At 42.9% G+C, this 24892-nt stretch overlaps 1 long non-coding RNA gene across 2 annotated transcripts in view; it reads right to left on the reverse strand.

The window, feature by feature from the left end:
* LOC122231227 overlaps positions 1 to 24892 on the reverse strand; it is a 46212-nt gene that overhangs the window by 15540 nt on the left and 5780 nt on the right. For both annotated transcript variants that reach the window (XR_006208415.1, XR_006208414.1), the window contains exon 2: positions 22637 to 22849. This is a non-coding gene — a long non-coding RNA (uncharacterized LOC122231227). The remainder of the gene's footprint in view (positions 1 to 22636; positions 22850 to 24892) is intronic.

Genomic DNA, 24892 nt, shown 5'->3' on the forward strand with positions numbered 1-24892 from the left:
TATTATACATGGAAAATCCGACAGACTCCACCAAAAGTCTGCTAGAACTGATACATGAATTCAGCAAAGTTGCAGGATACAAAATCAATGTACAGAAATCAGTTGCATTCTTATACACTAATAATGAAGCAACAGAAAGACAAATAAAGAAACTGATCTCATTCACAATTGCACCAAGAAGCATAAAATACCTAGGAATAAATCTAACCAAAGATGTAAAAGATCTGTATGCTGAAAACTATAGAAAGCTTATGAAGGAAATTGAAGAAGATATAAATAAATGGAAAAACATTCCGTGCTCATGGGTTGGAAGAATAAAATATTGTCAAAATGTCAATACCACCCAAAGCTATCTACACATTCAATGCAATCCCAATCAAAATTGTACCAGCATCCTTTTCGAAGCTAGAACAAGCAATCCTAAAATTCATATGGAACCACAAAAGGCCCCAAATAGCCAAAGTAATTTTGAAGAAGAAGACCAAAGCAGGAGGCATCACAATCCCAGATTTTAGCCTCTACTACAAAGCTGTAATCATCAAGACAGCATGGTATTGGCACAAAAACAGACACATAGACCAATGGAATAGAATAGAAACCCCAGAACTAGACCCACAAACGTATGGCCAACTAATCTTTGACAAAACAGGAAAGAATATCCAATGGAAAAAAAGACAGTTTCTTTAACAAATGGTGCTAGGAGAACTGGACAGCAACATGCAGAAGGTTGAAACTAGACCACCTTCTCACACCATTCACAAAAATAAACTCAAAATGGATGAAGGACCTGAATGTGAGACAGGAAACCATCAAAACCCTAGAGAAGAAAACAGGAAAAGACCTCTCTGACCTCAGCCGTAGAATTTCTTACTTGACACATCCCCAAAGGCAAGGGAGTTAATAGCAAAAATGAACTATTGGGACCTCATGAAGATAAAAAGCTTCTGCACAGCAAAGGAAACAATCAACAAAATTAAAAGGCAACCAACGGAATGGGAAAAGATATTTGCAAATGACATATCGGACAAAGGGCTAGTATCCAAAATCTATAAAGAGCTCACCAAACTCCACACCCGAAAAACAAATAACCCAGTGAAGAAATGGGCAGAAAACATGAATAGACACTTCTCTAAAGAATACATCTGGATGGCCAACAGGCACATGAAAACATGCTCAACATCGCTCCTCATCAGGGAAATACGAATCAAAACCACACTCAGATATCACCTCATGCCAGTCAGAGTGGCCAAAATGAACAAATCAGGAGACTATAGATGCTGGAGAGGATGTGGAGAAACAGGAACCCTCTTGCACTGTTGGTGTGAATGCAAACTGATGCAGCTGCTCTGGAAAACAGTGTGGAGGTTCCTCAAAAAATTAAAAATAGACCTACCCTATGACCCAGCAGTAGCACTGCTAGGAATTTACCCAAGGGATACAGGAGTACTGATGCATAGGGGCACTTGTACCCCAATGTTTATAGCAGCACTCTCAACAATAGCTAAATTATGGAAAGAGCCTAAATGTCCATCAACTGATGAATGGATAAAGAAATTGTGGTTTATATACACAATGGAGTACTACGTGGCAATGAAAAAGAATGAAATATGGCCCTTTGTAGCAACATGGATGGAACTGGAGAGTGTTATGCTAAGTGAAATAAGCCATACAGAGAAAGACAGATACCATATGTTTTCACTCTTATGTGGATCCTGAGAAACTTAACAGGAACCCATGGGGGAGGGAAAGGAAAAAAAAAAGAGGTTAGAGTGGGAGACAGCCAAAGCTTAAGAGATTCTTTAAAACTGAGAACAAACTGAGGGCTGATGGGGGGTGGGAGGAGGGGAGGGTAGGTGATGGGTATTGAAGAGGGCATCTTTTGGGATGAGCACTGGGTGTTGTATGGAAACCAATTTGACAATAAATTTCATATATTAAAAAATATAAATAAATAAATAAATAAATAAATAAATAAATAAATAAATAAATAAATAAGAAAAAAACCCCAGGGCATTTAACAAGCAAATTGCTGAAAATTGCTGATAAAAGAAAATTCTTAAAAGCAGCCAGAAGAGAAAAAAAAGACACATGTACAGAGAAACAAAATAAGAATGATAGAGGATTTCATGTTAGAAACTATGCAAACCAGAAGAAAATAAATCTGTCAACTATATTTTTATGCCCAAAAAAGTATCTTGCAAAGATGAAGTGAAATGAACGCTTTTTTGGACAAACAACATCTGAGAAAATTCATTAACAGTAGAGCAGTATTATAAGAAATTCTAAAGGAAATTCTTCAAGCAGACAGAACATAATACTATGTGGAAATGTGGATCTACATGAAGGAATCAAGAGTGTCTGTAATGAGAATAGGTGGAATAAAGTAAAATACAGTGTCCCATTGTTTAATCTCTTTAAAATAAAATTGTCTATTGAAAACAAAAATAATACCAGTATACCTTGGGATTTACAACATATATAGAAGTAGAACATGACGATAATAGTACAAAACATGACAGAAATTATTTACCCCATACATGAGCAGTATAATTTCATCTGAAGGTAGGTAGACTGTGGTAAGTTAAGAATGTATAATATAATCGCTTCTCGGCCTTTTGGCTAAGATCAAGAATGTATAATATAAACTTAAGAGTTGCCAATAGCAAAACAAAGTGTAGGTATATATAATAAGCCAACAAAAAGATCTAATGGAGTCATTAAAAGAATGTAGGAAAAGAAGGGAAGAAAGAATGAAAATAGAGGAAAATAGAAAACAAACAGCAATGTCATAGATTTAAACCCAGCCATATCAATAATTACATTAAATGTAAACAATCTAAACACTTCAACTAAAAGCAAAGATTGTGAGACAGGATAAAAAAGTAAGAACCAATTTTGTGCTACCTATAAGAAACCCACTTTAAAAATATAGGCACAGGTAAATTAAAAGTAAAAGGATGCAAAAAAGATAGATCATGAAAGCATTAATCAAAAGAAAGTTGGAGTGGTTACATTAACACAGAGAAAAGACTTCAGGATAAGAAATATTTCAGATAAAGAGGTCTATTTCTAATAATAAATCAATTAATCCATCAAGAGAACGTAACAGACCTAAGTGTGTGTACACTTAATATCAGAGCCTCAAAACAATGAGGTGAAAACTGATAGAAATGAAATGAGAATTAGACAAACCCACAATTGTACCTGAATACTTCAACAGCTTTTCGGTAATTGAACAGCTCAGTGAAGGATACGCAATACATGAACAAATTGAATCTGGCACACAAAGAGCATTCTGATGAACAACAGCAAAATACACATTCCTTTCAAGAACACACATAACATTAAGCAAAAATGACTATATTCTGAGTCAGAAAAATGCCTATAAGTTAAAAGGGTTGAAATTCCATAAACTATGTTTTCTAGTCACAATGGAATTAAACTAGAGATCACTAACATCATAAGAATATCTGGAAACAACCAAATATTTGGAAATTAACAACATGCTTATAAATAGCTCCTTTGACAAAGAAGAAACCAAAAGGGAAATTAGAGAATATTTTGAACAAAATAAAAATGAAAACACAAAGTACCAAAATTTCTGGAATAGCTATAGAGCTTGGGTGTGTTTAGAACAAATTTCATAGATTAAAAGAACAGTGGTACACACCAAAGGTAAAATGCAATACTACTTCAAGTCAAAAGCCGAAGGGATATTTGGCAAAAGCAGTGGATGCTCACCACACCTTCCCTCTGTTTTACCATGTCATCAGGCTTCCATTCTATCTCTTTCCTTCTCTCCATGAAATGTTTCCAAAGCCTAGATACAATAAGCTGTCTCTATCAACATAAGTCATCCATCCTTTCCTACTCATTGTAATTGTACTGCTAGAAAAGAAACATTTCATAAAGTCTGCTCCATCCATAGCTTTACACATACATACCCTTCTATCCAACCCCTCACCGCCCCACATTCACACACGCAGAGGTAGGGCTAAATGGAACTAGTGGTGACCAATATGTTAGTTGGCTAGAAATCTGACTGTGTGTGACTTTGCATTAGCTGATGAATGGGGCTGAAGAGATTCTATCTTGAGAACTTAATATAAGACACAAGATTGCTGACACTTGGTGGTGGGAAGGTACAGTAAATTGAAAGTAACGGCAACCATTTGCAAGTTGATGAGTAAAAAGGGGAAGCTCTTCTGCAGAGAAAGGAAAATGGAGCTGACAAGAAGCAGAGAGGAGAGAAGACCCTATGGCCCAAGAGAGGGAAATTGAGGTAGCAGCCAGCTGCTTCTGTTCCTCTCAATCTCCCCTGATGCTTAGCTGCACTTGATTTCATGTCATTTGATTCTGTGAGAGCTCTGCATCCTTGCAATAAACACTCTTCTTTACTTGAGTAACTTTGAATGAGTTTTGTTTTCTTGTAACCAAAGGAGCCATAACATGAACAGTTTCATGTGTCTTTTTAATTGTCTTGTAGTATTGCATAGTAACTTCTTTAAGGCTAAGCAGTGTATTTTATTTCATCTGTATAATGCAGCTCATGGCAACATGACTGAATTATATAAGCGTTGATAAGGTTAATAATGAATGAATTCATTAATCTGGTTACTGACACTTCTACCACTACCAGAATAATCAATCACTTGTTTTGTCCGCCCTACATCAATTCCTTTGTGAAACAATTTTTTCTCTACTCCCTGTGGCTCTGGTGAGATCAAGAATCTCAGGCTCCAACCCAATCCAACCCACCCACCCATGAAGTAAAGGAGGCATACAGTCCACGAAGGAGGCATACAGACTCACGAAGGTGAGTCAAGTTCTCCCACTCAGGATTTTGAGTCTAAGTCATTGGACAGTAGCCCCCTAAAGAAATATTGATAAGTTTCTGCAGTTGGGTACCCTGGACCTCCCCTAGTTCCTGGCCTTTCAAGGATCTGATTAGTCCCCTTTTCCTTCAATCCTAGGGCCACTCCCCTGCCAATAACTCCCCACCCTTTCCTCATTTAAGTCATCAGATTTCATCTATTTCTGTTGTTTTCAGTCTAAGAATCCTCTCTGATATAGTTTGGTTCCCAGCGAGGCCAGTTTCTCCCCTGGTTCATTTAGAATAACTGGAAGAAATACTTCCTTTTGGAAAGAGTATCTGTCTTTGAAACATACCATCTTTGAAACAAGTGAAATATTTCTTTATTGATCAGTTGCTCTACTGCTGGTTTTATGCAGTAGTCTCTGATCCAACCTTCTGGGCTGCCTTTTATGCAAGAGGCATCATTGGTTCTGCCTCAGTTGTTTATATTCAATCTCATCCTCACCTTTGAGGCTGTCTGTGAGTGAAAAAATAATGAGCCTTTAAAGGAGTCATATGTATTTGGGAGCCCAAGAAACAGAGGCCAATTCCATTTAACCAAGTGAACACTTTTTCTACAGCAATGTAAAATAGACTCCATGACTTAGGTATGAGGGGTCTATACTTAGCCTAACAAGGCATGTCTCAGGCCTGAGTCTTGTGCCCCAGTTTCTGATGATGAACCCTTCCTGGTCCTTTGCATTAGTATCCCTTCTTACAGTGAAGCCATGCTTAGCCCTGATTCTCCCAAAACCTCAAGTTCCAAGGAGGTCTTTCTCCTCTCAACACTCTGACACATTATTCTGTTTTACTGAAGCACTTAGAATGAGAGCTTTTGGGAAGTGCTCTGTGCAATTAGATAAATGAATAGGCAGTTATTTAAAATGTTTTCAGATTTCCTAGAAAGAAATCTTATATTCTTTCCCTTACACTAATTTCTTGATGTGAGTAACAGTTCTGGGGGACATCCCTGCCCAATCCAGGGACCTGGATTTCCAAGGCAATCTAAGGTCCAGTCAAGAGATATTCATTCATTTTTCAAATCACTATTGAGTACCCATTGCATACCAGGCACTGTACTGTGATCTGGGTATACAGTGGTGAGAAAACAGGCATAGTCTTGCCTTCAAGGACACAGTCTAGTGGAGGAAAGAAAAAGAAATAAGCAAATAAACTAAAAGATAATCATAAGTCAGTGATTAGTGATATGAAACAATTAACTAGCAATGGATAATGATAAGAGGAAGCATTTTTAGATGGGAGAGGGCAGAAGGGTTTCTCTGAGTCCTAAAGGATAAGGAGTGAGGGGTACAGCAACCAAATAAAATAGCATAGATGGAGGTGAAAAAGAAATGGAACCAGCCAAAGGTAGAGTGAGACAAGTTGAGACAGGGAGAGAGTTGGGGCCAGGTAAGGAGTTTGTACTTAAAATACGGCCATATGGTCACTTTGAAAAATAGTTTGGCAATTACTGAGTATCTACCCAAGATAAATGAAAACACCTACACAAAGACTTGAATGCTCACAGCAGCATTATTCATAATGGTCTAAGATCTGAAACAATTCAACTGTCTGTTAATAAGAGCATGGATAAATAAATTGTATGTCCATAGGATGGGATACTGCTAGGTAAGCAAAAAAGAGCAAACTACTCATACAAGATCAAACTTGTTTTTGTTGGTGGCCACTGTGGCATCAATAGCTATGAGAAAACTCAGTGAATGGACCATGTAAGATTGCACATTTTACTGTATGTAAATTATAGCTCAATATTTTAAAATGTAATGGAAAGATGCAGAAGGGTTTCTAAAGGAAGAGAAAAAATGTGACTTGATTTGTTCTTTTTTTAAAATTTATTCTGAGGGAGATTGAGAGAGTGTGTGTGTGCACGCATAGGAGGGGCAGAGAGAGAGAGGGAGAAAGAGAATCCCAAGAAGTCTCTACTGTCAGCACTGAGCCCAATACAGGGCTTGATCTCACGAACTGTGAGGTGATGACTTGAGCTGAAATCAAGAGTTGGATGCTTTACTGACTGAGTCACCCAGGCACCCCTGATTTGTTCTTAACAAATTCCTCTGATCACTGTGTAAAAATCAACTTGAAGGGAGCTGAAGAACAGGTAGAGTGACCATTAAAGGGGTTATTGCAGCAATCCAAGAGTAAGATGCTAAAGGCTTTGACTAGTGAGGAATAAGGGAAGCTGGTATATAGACTTGAGATGGAAAAGGAGGTGGAAATGACAGAGTTTGTTTATTTTTAAAAGATGAAAAAATAAAGGACAACACTTACATTTTTGTCTTGAGCCAATGGGTGGATAATCTTGCCATTTACTGAAATGGATTAGCAGACTATGAAAGGAACAGATTTGGTTGAGGGCATAGGGGAGAATCAAGAGCTCTGTTTCAGGCATATTTAGGCAGAGATGCATATGACACATCCAAGTAGAACACTCAAGCTGAATATGTATTCAGTTGAATGTGTATGTCTGAAGCTCAAATGAGAGATTGAGATGGAAATACAAAGTCGAATGTCATGAGCATGTAGATGATATGTAGGTCATGAAAATAAATCATTTAGGATGAGAGTGTAGAGAGAGAACAGTGCTATGAAACACCAACATGTAAACATTGGTAGAGGAAGAGGGCCTGTGATAGAAACTGAAAAGAAATTGTAGAGATATCAGAGGTGAAGAGAAGGCCAACAGTGTAATATCAAATAAAGCAGTTGTCATTTGGGTCTAACGCACTGAGGGGCTAAGATGAGGACACAAATTGTCCATTGGACTTGACAACATGAAGATTATTGGCAACCTTGAGATGAGAACTTTTACTGAAATGGTAAGGGAAGAGACCCAACTTGAAGTAGTAATCAAAGGTGAAACAATGGAGATAATTATGTAAATAACTATTTTGAGATATTAAGCTGTGATATTTTGTGATATTAAGGGTTGTGGAGAGATGGGCAGTAGCTGGAAAGGGATGAGGGAAACAAAGAAGGAATTTTAGAGATAAAGAAGAGCCAATCATGTTTGTGAGCTGAAGAGAATAGTCTCATAGAAAAGGGGAGGATTGATCATTTAGGAGGGACAGGAAATAACTGGGGGAGTAAAACCTTGAGAACAGGAGAGAGAATGGGACCCAGAGCCCATAGGGGTTCCAGGTCCAGGAAGAGCTGAGTTATGACAGAAACAGCACCCTTTCTCCTTTGTGCCAGGAGGACAGAAGGGGAAGATGCAGATGAACACAGATATAGACTACGGGACTTTTTGTCTGATGGTTCTAATTTCTCAATTAGATACAACTGACTCAGGATAATCAGATCAGAGTAAGTGGTTAGGAATGAAGTAGGAGTTTTGAGAAGAGAGGTGAAGGTAGGAAATATCATCCTAAAGGGTAGAATATCAAGTTTATTAGATATGCATAAAATTAGATTGAGTGGGCAGTGGACTGAGAAGGTGAGCTTAAAGGGAAGCTTCTCAGTTGACTGTGATTTTCTCCAGTGATATTCAGTTGCTCAAATTCATGTAGGTGGCTGGCTGAGTTCATTCAAGCTTGGAGTTTTGCCCAGTGAGTATGACAGCTGCCTCTCCCATTACTAGCTCTAAGGGAAAAGATATTTGTAACATGATTAGTGAGGACCCAGACAATTGATGTGCCATATTTAAGTAATGTACTTAGGAGTCCAGGTGCTTGCCTAGTTTTTTGTTTTTTGTTTTTTTTTTGATACCTCCCTTGGTTAAGTGTCTAGTAGGAAGAAGGGTCAGTATCAAGACATTCCTGTGTCCCTGTGGCCATAGTGTCATCATAATGGAATTCAAATCTCACTTTGACCCCCTAAGCCATCCAACAATCTATTAGGGTTTCTGATTAATGTTCATCTTAAATGTTCCATTAATTAGTCCCACCCACTTAATGAAACCCCCAAACCTTCAACTGACACCCTTTGCAACATTACTGTTATTGCAAACCCCCAAAAGATATGGTGAAATACTAACCCCACTACCTCAGAATGTGAGTTTATTTGAAACAGGGTCACTGCAGATGTAATTAGTTAAGATGAAGTCATACTGGAGTAGGGTGATCCCTTAGGTCCAATATGACTGATGTCCTTATCAGTAAAAAAGAGAAGAGACACAGAGACAGAGACACATGAAGAAACAAAGTCACATGATGAGAGAGGCAGGGATTGAAGTGCTGTAACTTCAAGCCACAGGAACACAAAAGATTGCTGGCAAATCACCAGAAGCTAGAAAGAGGCAAGGAAAGATTGTCTCCTTCAGGTTTCAGAGGGAGGATGGCCCTGCCAACACATCAGTTTTGGACCTCTAGCCTCCAAAACTATGAGACAATACATTTCCATTGTTTGAAGCCAACCAGGTTGTGTATTTTGTTACAGTAGCTCTAGAGACAAATATAATTACTATCGCCCTTGTGGTCTTCATGGAATTTCCTGCCAGACCGAAGCTTTCCTAAACCACAGAAGCTGAGTCGGCCTAGAGTTCCTGCTTCCTTCCTGGTAGGTGGGCTTCATCCAAGTCCTAGGTCTCCCCTGTCTTGCTCTAGGAAATCAGGAAGCTCTCAGCTCCTTGCTAAGTCAGCCAGCCAAACACAAATATGCTTTGATTTTACGGAGGGTACACATAACCCAGCCTCAGCTCCAGGAGGGTCTGTTTGACATGGTGGCCATGGCAACAAACCTGCTGAGGAAACACTGAGTCCTCCAGCTAGCCCGGGAGGAAAATGCCTCTTTCCATACCAGTAATGCAAGAAAAAGTTCTAAAAGGGACCCAGAAGGATTCACAGTGAGCACAATGACCCGGGGAAGATATGGCCCTTATGTGCCATGGTGTTAGCATGCAGCTAATAGTGGGCATAGAATAAGGAAAGCAGAGATCAGCCAGCAGCATGAGGAAGAGTAAGTGATGTCAAACTGGGTGGAGGCAGAGGAAGGGACTGTACTAGGCAAAGTGCTTATGGAGTTCAAATATGTTCCACAGTAAAGCAAGCGACAGAAAGGGGTCTATAGGGATCACTATCTAATCTAACATGCAAAATAAAGAAGAACCCCATATAGCAGGAAGCTATACTATATAATGTGCAGTGCTATGTCACCATGCCAGAGATCTATCTGTTCAGGTTGGATCCAAGCAATGTTGAGAGGAACACAATTCAGGGTCTGATCTCCCAGGAAGAGGGCTATAAGGGCTAAGCAGAGGGTCAAGACTCCAGCCAAGTGGTCTGGGATTTGGGAAAGTCCCCTAATCTGAAAGAAAGTGTATGATAAGAGGAAGGGAGCCACAAGAGGACCCAAATTGTGGATGGAGTCCACACAGTGAGAAGCAGCAATGCAGGGAAGTCTTCAACTTGGAGGTGGCACAGATACCCAAGGCTTGCCTGGGTTCATCACATCCTGGGTCTGGTTCATTCAACAAATATTTATTGAACTTTGACTGTGTTCAAGTCCGATTCATGCTAGGAGTACACAGAGAACATGATACAGATTCTTCCCTAGAGAAGACTGGTCTAGCTAGGAAAACAGACCAAGCAGCAAATAAGTACCATGCAGAGTGATAAACGGTAAATTGAGATACGAACAAAGTGCTGTGGGAATGCAGAAGGAAGGGACACAACTCTGCCTGGGGTACTCAGGATGGCAGAAAATATATTTCGTTAGTTTTATGGTGATCTAGATAAATTAAGAAATAAAAGGAAAAGTGGAATTCTATTACACCCTCATGCTCTGCATTCTCAACCCCATAGTCCAGACCCCATTTCATTCTTGCTGTTACCTGTCTCCTTTGAAATGCTGAGTACAAATTAAGGATAATCATATATTGGAATTATTTGTCACTGTATCATGAAAACAGTAATGCTTGATCAGTGTATTTCTAGATCTAAAACCTCCACACCCTCAACAGTTTGGTAGTCTCTGTCCCATGGAGTCAGATGACAGACCTGGGTGGTAACCGGATGCCACATGAAGTTGTCACAAGTGACTCATATCTTAGGGTAACACAGAGCACTTGATGAATCCTCTACCTCCTTTCTTCAAAATACCAGGAAGAAACACAATAAAGTGTTGGAAACCATAGTGGTTATGTTCCCATTTCCCTGAACTGCTGTCTCCACTCCCAGAGAGACTTTTCAGTGGCCTCTAATGACTGGGCAGTGGACTTGTGGTTCCACACCCTGACAAGTGCTGATTGGTCCAAATAGGCCAATGTGATTCTTTCTTTCCAGACTTTAAAACTGCAACACAGGAGCTCTCTGTGCACTTCAACTGGGGAGGTGTGTATATCTGGTCCTAGGGCAGCCATGTTTGCATCATGTTTAAATGGGATAGAGAAAGGGCGCTCTGCAAAAATGGGGGAATGGAACATTTCCACAGAGGGTAGCTGGGGGAGGGTAGGGGAGGACAAGGGAAGAGGACTGCCTTTGTACTGATGACACTGACTTCCTGGTTCAGGCTCTCTTGGAACGCCCCATTAATCCTTTCCTTTGGTGAAGAAGGAGTTCATGTTCACCCTGGTCTGCTATTGAAGACCTCTCTTATTTATATAGATGCAAGGCAGGCAGCCCCAGCCATGGGGAAAAGACACAAGGGACCCTTTTACTTGTTTATGGTGTGCAGAGTTCTGGGAAGAAAGTGAGAAAATTTGCACAACAGACACAGAATTTCTTCAAGGGAAGAAACCCTTGCCTCCAGCCCATTCCCTCTAAGACCTAGGGGTAGGATTATCTATGGGGTCAACTTAGATGCCCCTAATCACAATCCAGCACCAGTGATAGGCACAGGAGCCCCAGAGATAAGTTGCCGTAAGAATGAAGACAGGTAGAAATTATGGGGTAATCCTGGCACCCTACAAAGAAAGGGAACAGAAACCGTGGATCAGCAGGCACTACATCCAGTTTGCATCCAGCCTTTCAGTCACTGCCATAAGCCCTATTTTGGCATCATGAATCTGACTGAAAAAGCCAATTATTGAATGGTCTAACATATAGGCTTAAAACATGGAGCCTTCCCAACTAAAACTCCATAGCAGTTGAGAAGAGTTCCACATCAGCATTTCTAGTAGAGATCTGAGGGAGGGTATAACTCAAAGATCATTATGCTCCATGAATTATCTCCCACAGCAGAAAGCAGGGCTTTGCTGCCTTTTACTAATAACACATAGGCTGGGGGATGTTGGAACCTGTATTGACAGGGTCACCCAAGGTACAGCCTCCACACATTGTGGGAGAGACTGGGTGACATGGTCAATTTACTAGGGAGCCCTTTCACTGGGCAGGAGGCTCACAACTTCTCAAAATGTGCTATAGGTGGGTCAAGATGGAGCCCTAGCACCTTGCCACAGCCACTGGGCTTCAGACCCGACCCAGTGAGGCCAGCTTTCACTCAGCGGCCAACATCCTTCCACCACAGTCTGCATCGCAGTAGAATGAACGGGGTTCCTAAGTTGAAAATATAAGCATTGTATATATAAAGGGGAGGTGTTTGTGGGCCTTGTAAGGGTTAACTGGATTTCCCATCTTCCTGCTTCCCCAGCTTGGGGAGCAGGAGCGTTTACTCTGACACTTGGCTGAGGCATGCTAATCACATCCTACACTATAAATCAAAGCATTTTGGCTTCCTGATCCCTCATGGGATTAACTTCATTTCCCACCCTTGGGTTTTTGAGAAGTTCTTGTGCCCTTCCAATTAATTCTACTTTCTCCTTAAATTAGCTTGCATGGTTCTGTCATCTGCAAGTAAATAATCCCTGAATAAGGCAGAAACTAAGGTTAAGAGAAGATGATTGCCAGAATCAAGGTGGAAATTTCTCTCACTTACAGGGCTAATTTACAAGGCAAACTTTTGGTATGTCCCTGTTAAGGGTGGATTGAAATACACAGATAATGACTAAATAGACTGCCCTCTGAACCCCAGGCAGAGAACAGGGGGAAAGACAGCAAAAGCCTTTGTATGCCCCTCATGTCCCACCACCTTCCCTTGGCTTGGGCATGCCAGTATCTACTAAAGCAAGAGAAATACCAACCTTATTGTTCAATATTTATGTTCTGAGGCAGCCAAATTCATGCTAATTTATTTGCTCTCTTCTCCTCCCCTGGCCCTATTTTCTAGAACTGTTCAGAAATGAAAACTTCAGGAATACAAGAGTATTGGGGGTAGAATGTACAGGATCCCAGAAAACCGCAAGTGGGGACAGGGACAGAGCCCTGGAAGCTCAGTACTCAGCAGCTTAGGGCTCTCCACATGTTACACACATACAAAGGGGACTGGACTGAGGCTCACACTTAGGCAGAGAACAGGGGCCCCAGAACAGGAGCGCACTCCTCTGCCCAAAGGCAGATACCTGAAAAACTGCTATGCTCCTGAGCTGGTTGGGAGGCCTTGCTCCTCAGACCAACCAGCAGCTCAGGCTATGGGAAGGGGAGATGCCAGGACCATAGATGAAGTAGGGCAAAAATGAAAGAAAGTCTAGTTTAATTTCTTTTCACAAATGAACAAACAACCAAAACGTACAATATGAAGTGCAACAGAGAAATGAATAAAATTACGTCTTCCAAAAATTATTTACCACAAGAGACAGAAGAAACCTTTAGAAACATGCTTGATGTTTCGATACCATGAAAGAAGATCTGGTCTCTATAAGGTACACCAAAAGACCCACAAATGGAAGCCGGGTTAAGAGAAAACCTGGGATGCACAGGAACTAGATAAAATTTTCAAAGTCACAACAGAATGCAAAATAAAATAGAAAAAGATTTTGAATTCCCCTAAATAGCAGTGATCAGCAAGATGGACTCACCATAAAAAATAAACAATTAAAAGCTGTGATATAGAGAACACACTGGGGAAAATCTCCAAGATTAGAGAAGAGGAGAGGGGGGGGAAGAATGATGAAAGGGAGGTGATAACACGGAAACAGATTGAATATCAGATCACAAGATGGTTGGTACCCAGAGCAAGAAGCTTATCCTGGTCTAGCACCGATGGGACCATTCTAATGTATAAGACCACTCTTAGGCAAGAAGGGTCCCTGCTCTGGCCCCTCACTTTGGAGAGCCCTGCTGTGACTCTCCACTGGCCATGACCCTCTTCCTAAAGCAAAGAGTCCAGTGTCTAGAGGATGAGCCCGCTCTCAGCTTGACCACATCCTACACTCAAGATAGCACCTGGGTATCCTGAATTAAATTCTTCACCCAGGCAGCCTGAGTCTGCTTCCCAGATTTGAGCAGCCCTCTTCCCTGGACCCATTCTCCAAAAGTCAGACCACTCCTACGGTGTGGTCCCAGGCTTGAACTGCTTGCAGGGCTTACAAACAGAGCTTAGATGTGCATGTTGGGATACCCACTGTGTGCATGCAGTGACCCTTGCAGTGTGAGTCAGAGCCAGGAATGGGAAGGGAAAGAGAGGCAGTCTGGAGGCTGGGGGTCCTTGTCGGCTTTCCCGGAAATACCATATTCTCAGAACTCAGAGGAGGCTGAGAATTCCTATTTCAGTCCAGGCTTCTAGGTGCCTATGAAGGTATATTTGTGCAGGTTGGAGGAAGAACATATTTTATTTAAGAGTATATTAGCATGATTTATAACTTTTAAATATTTAAGCACATAATATGTGGTCCTTCATTTGTGCTCTTACCCTGGCCTCAGAGTTATAAGAAAGGCAGGGCTTGCCAGTTGTATTACTGTTCCTGATGATCATCTCCCCAGGTCACCTATATTAAGAAATGTAACCTTTAGCACTTCTTGTCCAGAGAGCTGCAGTCAGCTTCTTTTATGCAAAAGGAAGAGAAAGCTTTCTGGTAGGGCACCTGGCTACAGCTAGAACCAGGATCTGGGACATCAAGACTCAGTAGCTCTCTCTCTTTCCCTTTGAGGTTTGGCCTAGAAAGGCAGGAAGACCCGAGAGCCAAATCCCATGCCATGAACTGCTGTCTGAGGTGACAGCCAGAGCAGAGGATTCCACCTCCACTGCCACGCTCTGGACATTGCCTTCAGGGTAGCTGACCTGCTTGTGGTTTCCGCTGGCGAGACTCAATTGCTTAATTCCTAAATGTTGTGGTGTCCAGTCAGTGGCATTTTGTTTCTGGTTGCACAGGTCTGCTACAGCAAAATCCACTTCCTCATGCCGGGAGCATGTTAACAATTTTAACCCACAGGGCCCTGATCAGTTCTGCTGAGTACCTTCCCCTGAGCATAATGCTGGGGAGAGCTCTTGCTGCTCTGTATGGTGACGCTTGTGTGTGGCCAATAAAGGAACTTCCGTGCGAGGCCACCCCTGATACATCACCAAGGGCAGTGGAAGGGTATGGACTGGGCTTCTGGACTTGCCACTATTACTCACAGATGGGTACTGGTGAAGGTTAACTTTACGTGTCAGCTTGGCTAGGCTATGGTGCCCAGTTGTTTGGTCAAACACCAGCCTGGATGTTGCTGTGAAAGTATTTTTCAGTTGTGATTAACATTTTTTTAATTTTTTTTTAATTTACATCCAAATTAGTTAGCATATAATGCAACAATGATTTTAGGAGTAGATTCCTTAGTGCCCCTTAACCATTTAGACCATCTCCTACTCCCACAACCCCTCCAGTAACCCTCAGTTTGTTCTCCATATTTATGAGTCTCTTCTGTTTTGTCCCCCTCCCTGTTTTTATATGATTTTTGTTTCCCTTCCCTTATGTTCATCTGTTTTGTCTCTTAAAGTCCTCATATGAGTGAAGTCATATGATTTTTGTCTTTCTCTAATTTCACTTAGCATAATACCCTCCAGTTCCATCCATGTAGTTGCAAATGGCATGATTTCATTCTTTTTGATTGCCAAGTAATACTCCATTGTATATATATACCACCAGATGTGATTAACATTTAAATCACTTGACTCTGAGCAAAGTAGACTACCCTCCATGATGTGGGTGGACTTCATTCGATGAGCTGAAGACTGACCAGAGACTGAGATTTCCCTAAGAGAAGGTATTATCCTCAAGAATACAACATAGTATATAGATACAGTATATATATATATATATGGTGTATATATGTGTATATGTGTATATATATATATATATGTATGCATATGTACTGTATATGTACTATATATATGTACGTGTGCATGTCCTATTGGTCTATTTCTCTATGAAACTCTAATACAGTACTCAAGCATTACATTCTGGCAGTGGGCTGGGGGTACTGTTTGTAGCCCAACCTGTACAGCAGGGCACCTTGCTTGACCAAAACTCTTTCGAATCAGATCAAAGCCCCAGACCAAAGGCTGACAGTCAAGACCATTCTCCATGCTCAGTAAGCCCTAGAAATGTAGGAACTGGATTTCACATTGGTGTCCTGGCATAAGGCCAGGCAAGCAGAAGGGGTCCAGAAGGGAAGCTGCTACCACTTCCTGTTCGGCTCACTTCTTCTAGACAACCTGGTCACGGGACATGGGACAACAGGCCAGCTCTAGGAGTCACCCTTTGATGAGGAGGGAATTTCCACTGTGCCGGGCCAGGCTTCCGCTGGCCATGGGCCTTGGCAGGGCTGAGCATCATGGTAGCTGGTTATGAAAGCTGGCAGCTAGGGAGGGCTGGAGACAAGGAGCCAGCAGAGCTGGATTGGGGGCTTGGTGAGGTTCCCAGTGGCATCCACAGAGGATGGGCCAAGTCCAGGTCAGCTTAACCCACACTCGCTACTATGTGGGTGGGAGAAGAGCTGCAGCCAGAATAATAATGTGGCATCTGACTTGGTTTCCTGAGACTTGGTTTCCTCATCAGGAAGGTGGGACTAATAATATCTCAAGGCAGAGCAATGAGAACTTAAAAGGGTGACATTTACTCTCTCTCTTTAAAAATAAATATGGGGCACCTGGGTGGTTCAGTCGGTTGAGCGGCCGACTTTGGCTCAGGTCATGATCTTGCGGTTCATGGGTTCGAGCTTCACGTCAGGCTCTGTGCTGACAGCTTAGAGCCTGGAGCCTGCTTCAGATTCTGTGTCTCCCTCTCTCTCTGTCCCTCCCCTGCTCGTGTTCTTTCTGTCTCTTGTCTCTCAACAATAAATAAGTGTTAAGAAAATTTTTTTTTAATAAATAAACTTAAAAAGTGATTTTTAAAAAGAGGGTGCCTGGGTGGCTCAGTTAAGTGACTGACTCTTGGTTTCAGCTCAGGTCGTGATCTCAGGGTTCATGAATTCAAGCCCCACGTCAGGCTCTGTGCTGACAGTGCAGAAAGAATTTGAAAGGGTGACATTTGTGTGGAAGCACACTGCTTGTGCCCAAAAAATGTCAGTGTCCTTCCTTCTCCCAGGAAGGATGGGACATCCACCATGAGGGGTGAAGTGAGCAGGCTCTGGAGCGCTTTGTGAACCTGCACCTGCATCTTCCTCTGTAAGGTGAGATCTCTCCCCACAGAATTATCACAAAGACCCATGTAGACTACTTTGCAGAGTATGCCTTCAGTAAATGCTGGAAAAAGAAACCTGTGTGACCCCCGCTCTTCAGGAAGACACAGAAACAACCGATATAGGTTTAATTTTCTCTTGTGACATTGCAGGAGGGAAGAGAAGCAAATAGCAGTGGTATGATTTGCAAGGTGGTGCCAGCCCTGCTCTGGAGAACTGCATCTGGTCAGCATTGAGTGCTGGCCTCCGGCTGAAACCTTCAGCCTATAATACTGCACTTTGCCACCTGCCACCCATGCTTATTAGTCTGAGGCAGTGAGAGGACATGCCTAATGACACACATAGCCCTGTGTGCAGACCAGGAGGGCCTGAGGCTTATTCCAAAACCACTGTCCATCCAGAGGATGGAGCCAGCCTGGCCAGTTCATTCTCCAGGCTGGAAAAGGAGGCCTGTGGCTGTGGACAGATGGCTCTGACCTCTTTTGTCTTGCTCAGCCTAGGAGGATGTGTCTTCCTACACACAGAACTATTCTCTTGCTCTTCTTCAATCAACAGTTTTAGAAATCCTCCTGATTCTGAATATGTATTGGGGCGGGGGGGGGGGCAACTTATTTTTTTTTATTTATTTTTTTAATATTTATTTATTTTTCAGAGAGAGACAGACAGAGTGTGAGCTGGGGAGGAGCAGACAAGAGAGGGAGACATGGAATCCAAAGCAGGCTCCAGGCTCTGAGCTGTCAGCACAGAGCCAGATGCAGGGCTCCAACCCACGAACCATGAGATCATGACCTGAGCCAAAGGCATACACTTAACCAACTGAGCCACCCAGGCGCCCCAGGGAGGAGGTCAATTTAGAAGCATATCTGTCTCCTGAGGAGGGTGCATCCTGTTCAAGGACACTCCCTTCCAGATATACAAGACTGGCCAGGAGTTCAATTGGAAAGGAGGGACTAGCCACTGGGGAAGCAAAGAGGAGAAAGAAAGAGTGAGAAGCAGTGCTCCCAGCTGAGGAAAGAGCTGAAAAATATTTGAGGGACAGGAACATCTAGGATCTATAAGTTATGTACCTTTTTTTAATGTATCCAAAATCATCAGTGAGGTCTGCGAGATGCATAGTTCCATATGTGAGTTCATGTGTGTGTAAGTTTAGAAAAGCGATGAGTTCCACACCTGATAAACATGGTGTGGACACAAGTCCACACGGGATTACAGAAATCAATCATGGAATGGGGATTCACATCCATATTCCTCAGAGCTTAAGAGACCAGGAGATCCCAGCTGACATGAAATATGAACTAGGTTTAGTCGGATGCTCACCTCACAGAGCCCAGGTCTTGCAAATCTGCTCTATCTTGTATTGGGGTAAAGCTTTAAGCAGCCGCTCCCTTGCTCAGCTTTGCCTTATTCTGATCTTGCTCTCCAAGGTGAACAGCCATGTCTACAAATGAAGCCAGTTGTCGTGAATGCCAGGATCCCTATCCCGGCAGATGGAAATCAGACTTGTCCCTTGAAATGCTCCCAGGATTCCAAGGACAGCAGGCCTGGAGCTGTTTGTAAGAGGCCTCCTGTACCAGCTGGCTGCCTTCTTTCTTGCAACAAAGAGCTTTATTTGGAACTATCTAGACTCCCATTGTCTTACAAAGTAACTAGCAGCCCAGAATGTTCTTGAATTATCCCTTTGCCTCTCCATCCAATCTCCAACAAACACCTAATACTCCTAGGCCTGCTACGGTGTAGAAAGCTGAGCACTTTCTCAGGGGCTGCTCATTTCTTCCTATTTTCAAATTAACCACACTACAAAAAGTCCCCACAGCTATAGAGTTGATAACAACAGTGAACAGATATTTGACAGACACTCTGCTGGGCCTTTTGAACAGACTGTCCCACTTCATCCTTACAGTGCCTCTATGCAGAGGTGCAATTATTGTTATTATTCCCATTTTCACAGACAAGAAACTGATGAAATTCAAGTTCTACTGACATATCTCCATCACTTACTTGGCATCAGACTACATGCCTTCACTTTAATCATCAATTCTTTTAAAAAATAATAATAATTTCTTGAATTTACCATGTGAGTCAATACTGTTATTCTTATGTTAAATACTGTTATTCTTATGATAAACCAAGCTGGAAGCAGTGAATTGAAATCATCTAGGGTTACTTGGTACATGGTAGATTTTCATGATTGTGCCTGAGGAGTGGATCTATGCGAAATCTTGAGTTACAAGTGGTCAATAATGGTCCATTTTATTTACGATTTCAACACAAGACAAGATTTCTGGAATGTCACACAAATAACATTGGCAAGAAAAGAGAGGTAGAAATAGACCAGGCAGCCAGAAAGCCAGTGGCTTCCCAAGTCCAAGGTATTCAGTTTGAGAAAATAAAGGAATCATTCCATTTCAAGGTGTAATTGAGTTTCTTTTTTTAGAGGATCATTATGTACCAAACCTCAGGCCAGATTTCACTCTTCCTGTGAAAGCCCAGTCTGTGTTTGCATTTGTAATCTTTTCCTGTGACAGAGGATCCAGGGCCCAATGGGGTTTGGTACAACACTTGTGCAGCCCTTGGCAGTTGGGAGAGGAGGTACCAACCATACAGAACTAGGGATCCCACTCTGTCACTGAGGCTGGCCCAAAAGATGTAGCAGAATGAGCTAGAACAGTGTCTCAAAAACTATAGCTCTTTGAAGCTCTGCAGTACTTTCCAGTTGCAAGAGGCAACAATTTCTAGGGCAATGCATGGCCAAAAATTTGACCCATCACAAATTGGTGGGGGGTTATGACAGGATCAGCCCTCTGTCTCCATTTCTGATGAGGAGAGACAGCTACTCCCTCACTCGCTTCAGGGCCACTTCAAGGCATTGAAGGATTCATGATGGCATAAAACCAGATGCTGTAAGGCTGATGATTTCACTACAGTCTTCCTCCTGTGTGTGTCAGTCAATAGCTCCCTGACCTCAAAAGTCCTAAAAACAGTCCCTGATGACTGAGCGCCGCCCCCTCTGCCCCCGTGTCTCTCCCTCCTTCTCTCTCTCTCTCTCCTCAGCCGGCAGTTTCTAGATCATTAACATTCTGGATTACATTAGATTAGAAAGGCATTTCAGACAATTCGAAGTCAAAGCCATGGGCCTGATGGGCCTAGCCCCAGGATGAATTAACCACACTTCCTCATCACATCTTGGGTGACCAGTTCTCTAAATGACATAATTACAGTTTGTGACACTGGAGACTACACTCCAGGAGGGTTTGTCTCTACTTGCAACCATGCTGAGCTATATGTTACAGTGAAGTCTATTGGAGACCCTGGTTTGTGGGGGTTAAGAACATGGAGTCGGGAGTCATCTAGAACAAGGTTTTCATCCAAACTCTATTAGTTGTAAGACTTTAAACAAGTTACTTAATTTTTCTACGTCTGTTTCTTCATCTGTGTGATGGCAATGGAAAAAGACAGTATAGGAAAGTGAGAAACTAGGAAGGGATTTTGCACTAACAAGTTAGCCTGCTTTTCATTTTGTTAATGTTTATTTACTTATTTAGAGAGAGCAGGGGAGGGGCAGAGAGAGAGGGAGAAAGAATCGCAAGGAGGCTCTGCACTGCCAGCAGGAGCCCAACTTGGGGCTTGAACTCACGAACCGTGAGATCATGACCTGAGCTGAAACCAAGAGCCGGATGCTTAACCAAGTGAGCCAGCCAGGTACCCCTAGCCTGCCTTGCATCTTACTTAAAGAAAAATCCAAACTCCTCAGGGTTGCCCACAGACCTCTGCATGATCAACTTAGCTCTACTCTTCAGCCACCCTGTCACCCCTTCTATTCTAGAACACATCTGATTTTTTTTTCCCACCTCAAAACCTTTGCTCAATATTGTTATCTGCCTGGACTAATCCAGATTTTGGGCATGAAAGTCACATCCTCAGAAAGCCTTTATTGGCCACCCTTATCTAAAGGGCCTCATCCCCTCCCTCACCCTACTGGTCATTATTGGCTATCTTTATTTCCTTTCAAACATTTTGGGGGTCAATGAAGTGGTCAGCTCTCAGGGACCTGCAGAGCCTAAGGAAGGCACAAGATTAAATACTGCACTTTGAGGGTGGAATGAACAGGGGGTACCTATTTTTAAAATGCAAATACCCCTGGGGCTCCTGGGTGGCTCAGTCAGTTAGGCATCCGACTTCAGCTCAGGTCATGATCTCGCGGTTTGCAGGTTCAAGCCCTGTGTCGGGCTCTGTGCTGACAGCTCAGAATTTGGAGCCGGCTTCAGATTCTGTGTCTCCTCTCTCTCTGCCCCTCCCATGCTCATACTCTGTCTCTCTCTGTCTCTCAATAATAAATAAATGTAAAATAAAATAAGATAAAATAAAATAAAATAAAATAAAATAAAATAAAATAAATGCAAAAACCCCTGAGAAGGCACAAATTGATAAGCTCAACAAGTTCCTCTCATGCCCATAGGAGAAGCTTCTGGCCTTAAGTGCCCTGAGCATGGATGGAAGGGGATGGAAGAGTATGAAGGAGTGGTAGCAAAACGCTGCCTCCCTAAAATAATGAATTTGAATTTCTGACATAAACCCCCACTCCTACCCACCCCTGAGGCACTGAACTGCAAATATGGAGCCCAAGCATTTTTAAGTGGTGCTGGGTTTTAACCTGCAAATGCATATTGGTGATATCCATATTTTCATTTTCTTGTGGCTGCTGTAACAAAGTATCATAAACTTGTGTGGTGTTTAGGAGGCATTTGAAGCCCCACTGCCTGGCTTTAAAGCCCAGAAATTTATTCTCCCATGGTTTTGGGGTTTAGAAGTTCAAAATCAGTATCACTGGGCCAAAATCAAAAGGTTGGCAGGGCTGTGCTTACTGTAGAGTCTAGGAGAGAATTTGTTCCTTGCCTTTTCCAGTTTCTGGCAGCTGCCGGTAGCCACATGCCTCCAATCTCCGAGGTCAGCATCCTCAAATCTCTCTATTTTATTGTCACATCACCTTCTCTTCTCAGCCTTTGACACCAGATGGTATCAAATATCTCTCTGCCCATCTCTCATAAAGATACGTGTGACTGTGTTTAGTGTCCACCCATATAATCCAGGATAATCTTCCCCTCTCAAAGTCCTTAATGCAATCACATCTCTTGTGACACATAGGTAACATTCACAGGTTCCAGGGATTAGGACACGATACCTCCCAGGGAGCCATATTTCAGCCAACTGCACTCGAACAGGTGGAAAACAAAAAAGAAGCAAAGACCCTTTTGCTACCTAGGTTATGGCAGAGAGGGAAGGAAGGGGGAAGTGAAATTGGGAAGCAAAAGTGTGCTGGAAGTAAAGCTGAACTCCAGACCTGTGAACTGGAAAGCAGGAGAGGTCCGTGCACAGGGAGGTGGAGGACCCATACCTTCACAGGACGTTCCCCCCTAGGCCTGGCCTCTCAGAGCCCATGTGGGATCCAAGAGGTAGCTTTGGCAGGGAGTTTGGAGTCTTGGAGCTAGAGAAGCTTGGGAAGAGCCCTTATGGAGAGGAGAGTCATCTCATGTGATGGGCGTGGGACACAAATGGGCCTTTTCCAGAGGTCAGAAAATGGATCCAATAGAGGCAGGTTACCTTGGGCCTAGAGGGAAGACAGACATGGAAAAATTATATTTGGCTCTCCACGCATTTGACACTGATTGTCCTCTTTCTTGAAACTCTCCCTTCTGGTTCTCCTCTTGCCTCTGTAAACTGTTCCCTTAGGGTCCCTTTCTCTGGCCCCAGGTGTCCATAGTAGTAACCTGCTCCTAATGATCCCATATGGTCTCTTTCCCTACCTTTGATTCACTTTCTGCAAAATAAATAGAGTGAGATAATCGGTGTTAAAAGCACTGTGTCTGAGCCCCACTGCCTGGCTTTCAATTCTGGCTGTACCACCTCCTATGTGTGGTCTCAGACAAGTGCCTTACAGGCTGTATCGCTGAGTTCAGAATCTCCTTGCAGGAAATGGGGACAATCAGGCTGTCTGAGGAACTGAGATAAAGCACACAATTAGATGGCAGCTGGTGAACAACGTTAGCCATCGTTGGTATTTGTTGCAGTTGTTGCCTCATTCAGCTCTCTACTTGTCTTCTGTTGTGTGTCTGAACCCAGGAGGGGTGGGAGGGGGTGCCAAGTGACCACGGTCATCAGGCAGAGGGGCAGAGCTGGAAGGGAGTGGGAGGGGAGAAAAGATGGGCACCAAGGCTGTCCCCTAGTGGAAAAAACATTTTTCTGAGGCTGACAGCAGCAAGGAGAGAAGCTGAGGCTATACCCCCGAGACCCAGGAGCAATAGACCATGGTGTGTCCCCCAACACCTGCTGCCCTTCGCCTCGTCCCTCAGCCAGCCATAGCCCCTAAGACTTGGCTGACCCCTGGTCTTCCTAATTTCCTGCTGGAGAAGATGGAGGGGCTCTGAACAATGCTGCACAGAGTGGAAACACTGGGCCTATGGAGAAAGGTGAAAGGGGCAGGAATTATTTAGTTAGACAGGAGGCAGCCAAGGAGAGATTTAATAACAGTCTTTGAAGATCTGAATAACAGTCATATAGAAATTGGTGACCGGCTGGCCCTTCTTCGCTCAGAGCACAGGGCCAAAGGAAATGAGTTTATGCTCTGGAAGAAGAGATATTCAGGTTAGGTAAAGATAGATAGATAGACAGAAAGATGATAGAAAGATGATAGATAGATAGATAGATAGATAGATAGATAGATAGATAATGATCTTCCTGTGTGGGTGGAATGGGCCATTAATGGACCTACAGTGGACACACATGGTGCAGCATGATGCTTGGAAGACAGGCCTCCAGAGTACTCAGGGACACCTCTATCCAGCAGTGATCCGAGGAGCAGACACCCATTGACTGGGATGGCAGTGTCTTTCCCAGTTGATACAGTGATGGGCCCTCTCCCCAACTCCCAGCCCCCATCCCATCTCCTACCCCCCGGAACAAAATCCTTGGAATTGTGTGGAGAAAAATAGGTCATCCTATTGGGAGTGGGATGGTGGTGAACCATGCAGGGGGGCACTTTTCTCATAATAAAAAGAAGAATGCTCCCCAAACACCACACAAATGCACCAGAACCTCATGAATTGCCCCTATGCCTTTTCTTGGAGATGAGCTTTCTCTGTTTAGGAGAAAATGGCCTTTCTGTTCTGGGCTACCGGTGGCTGGAGCGGGTCCCCTTGGCTCATTCATTTAACAGACATTCATGGAGTGCCTGGGCCATGCTCGAAGGTAACAGGACTGGCAGCTTCATGAAACAGAGCAGTTATGTTTAGTGGTGAAAATCAAAAAGAACACAGATTCTCATTCAGCTCGGGATCCTCTCTTCTCACAAATGGAGGATGCTGGCAGGAAAGAACCAGACTGTGTGTCTTTCTCAGAGCTATGGTCACCCACACTTCCTAATATTTAGCCCTTGCTCTCTGCCAGGCCCAGTACTCAAATGCATAGTATCTCATTTAATCATCATGAGACCACATTGAGGTCCTGTTATTAACTCCCTGGCAAAACACTAGTATCAACTTCATGAGGTTGTTGCAGTTACACAAGTTAAAATAGTAAGGCACACCTCTGCCGTACAAGCACACGCTATTATCATTGCTGCTGCTGATGTTGTTAAAGAGACCAAATGTTCCAT

The sequence above is a fragment of the Panthera tigris genome, chromosome D1 (genome assembly GCF_018350195.1).
Source record: "Panthera tigris isolate Pti1 chromosome D1, P.tigris_Pti1_mat1.1, whole genome shotgun sequence".
Taxonomy (NCBI): domain Eukaryota; kingdom Metazoa; phylum Chordata; class Mammalia; order Carnivora; family Felidae; genus Panthera; species Panthera tigris.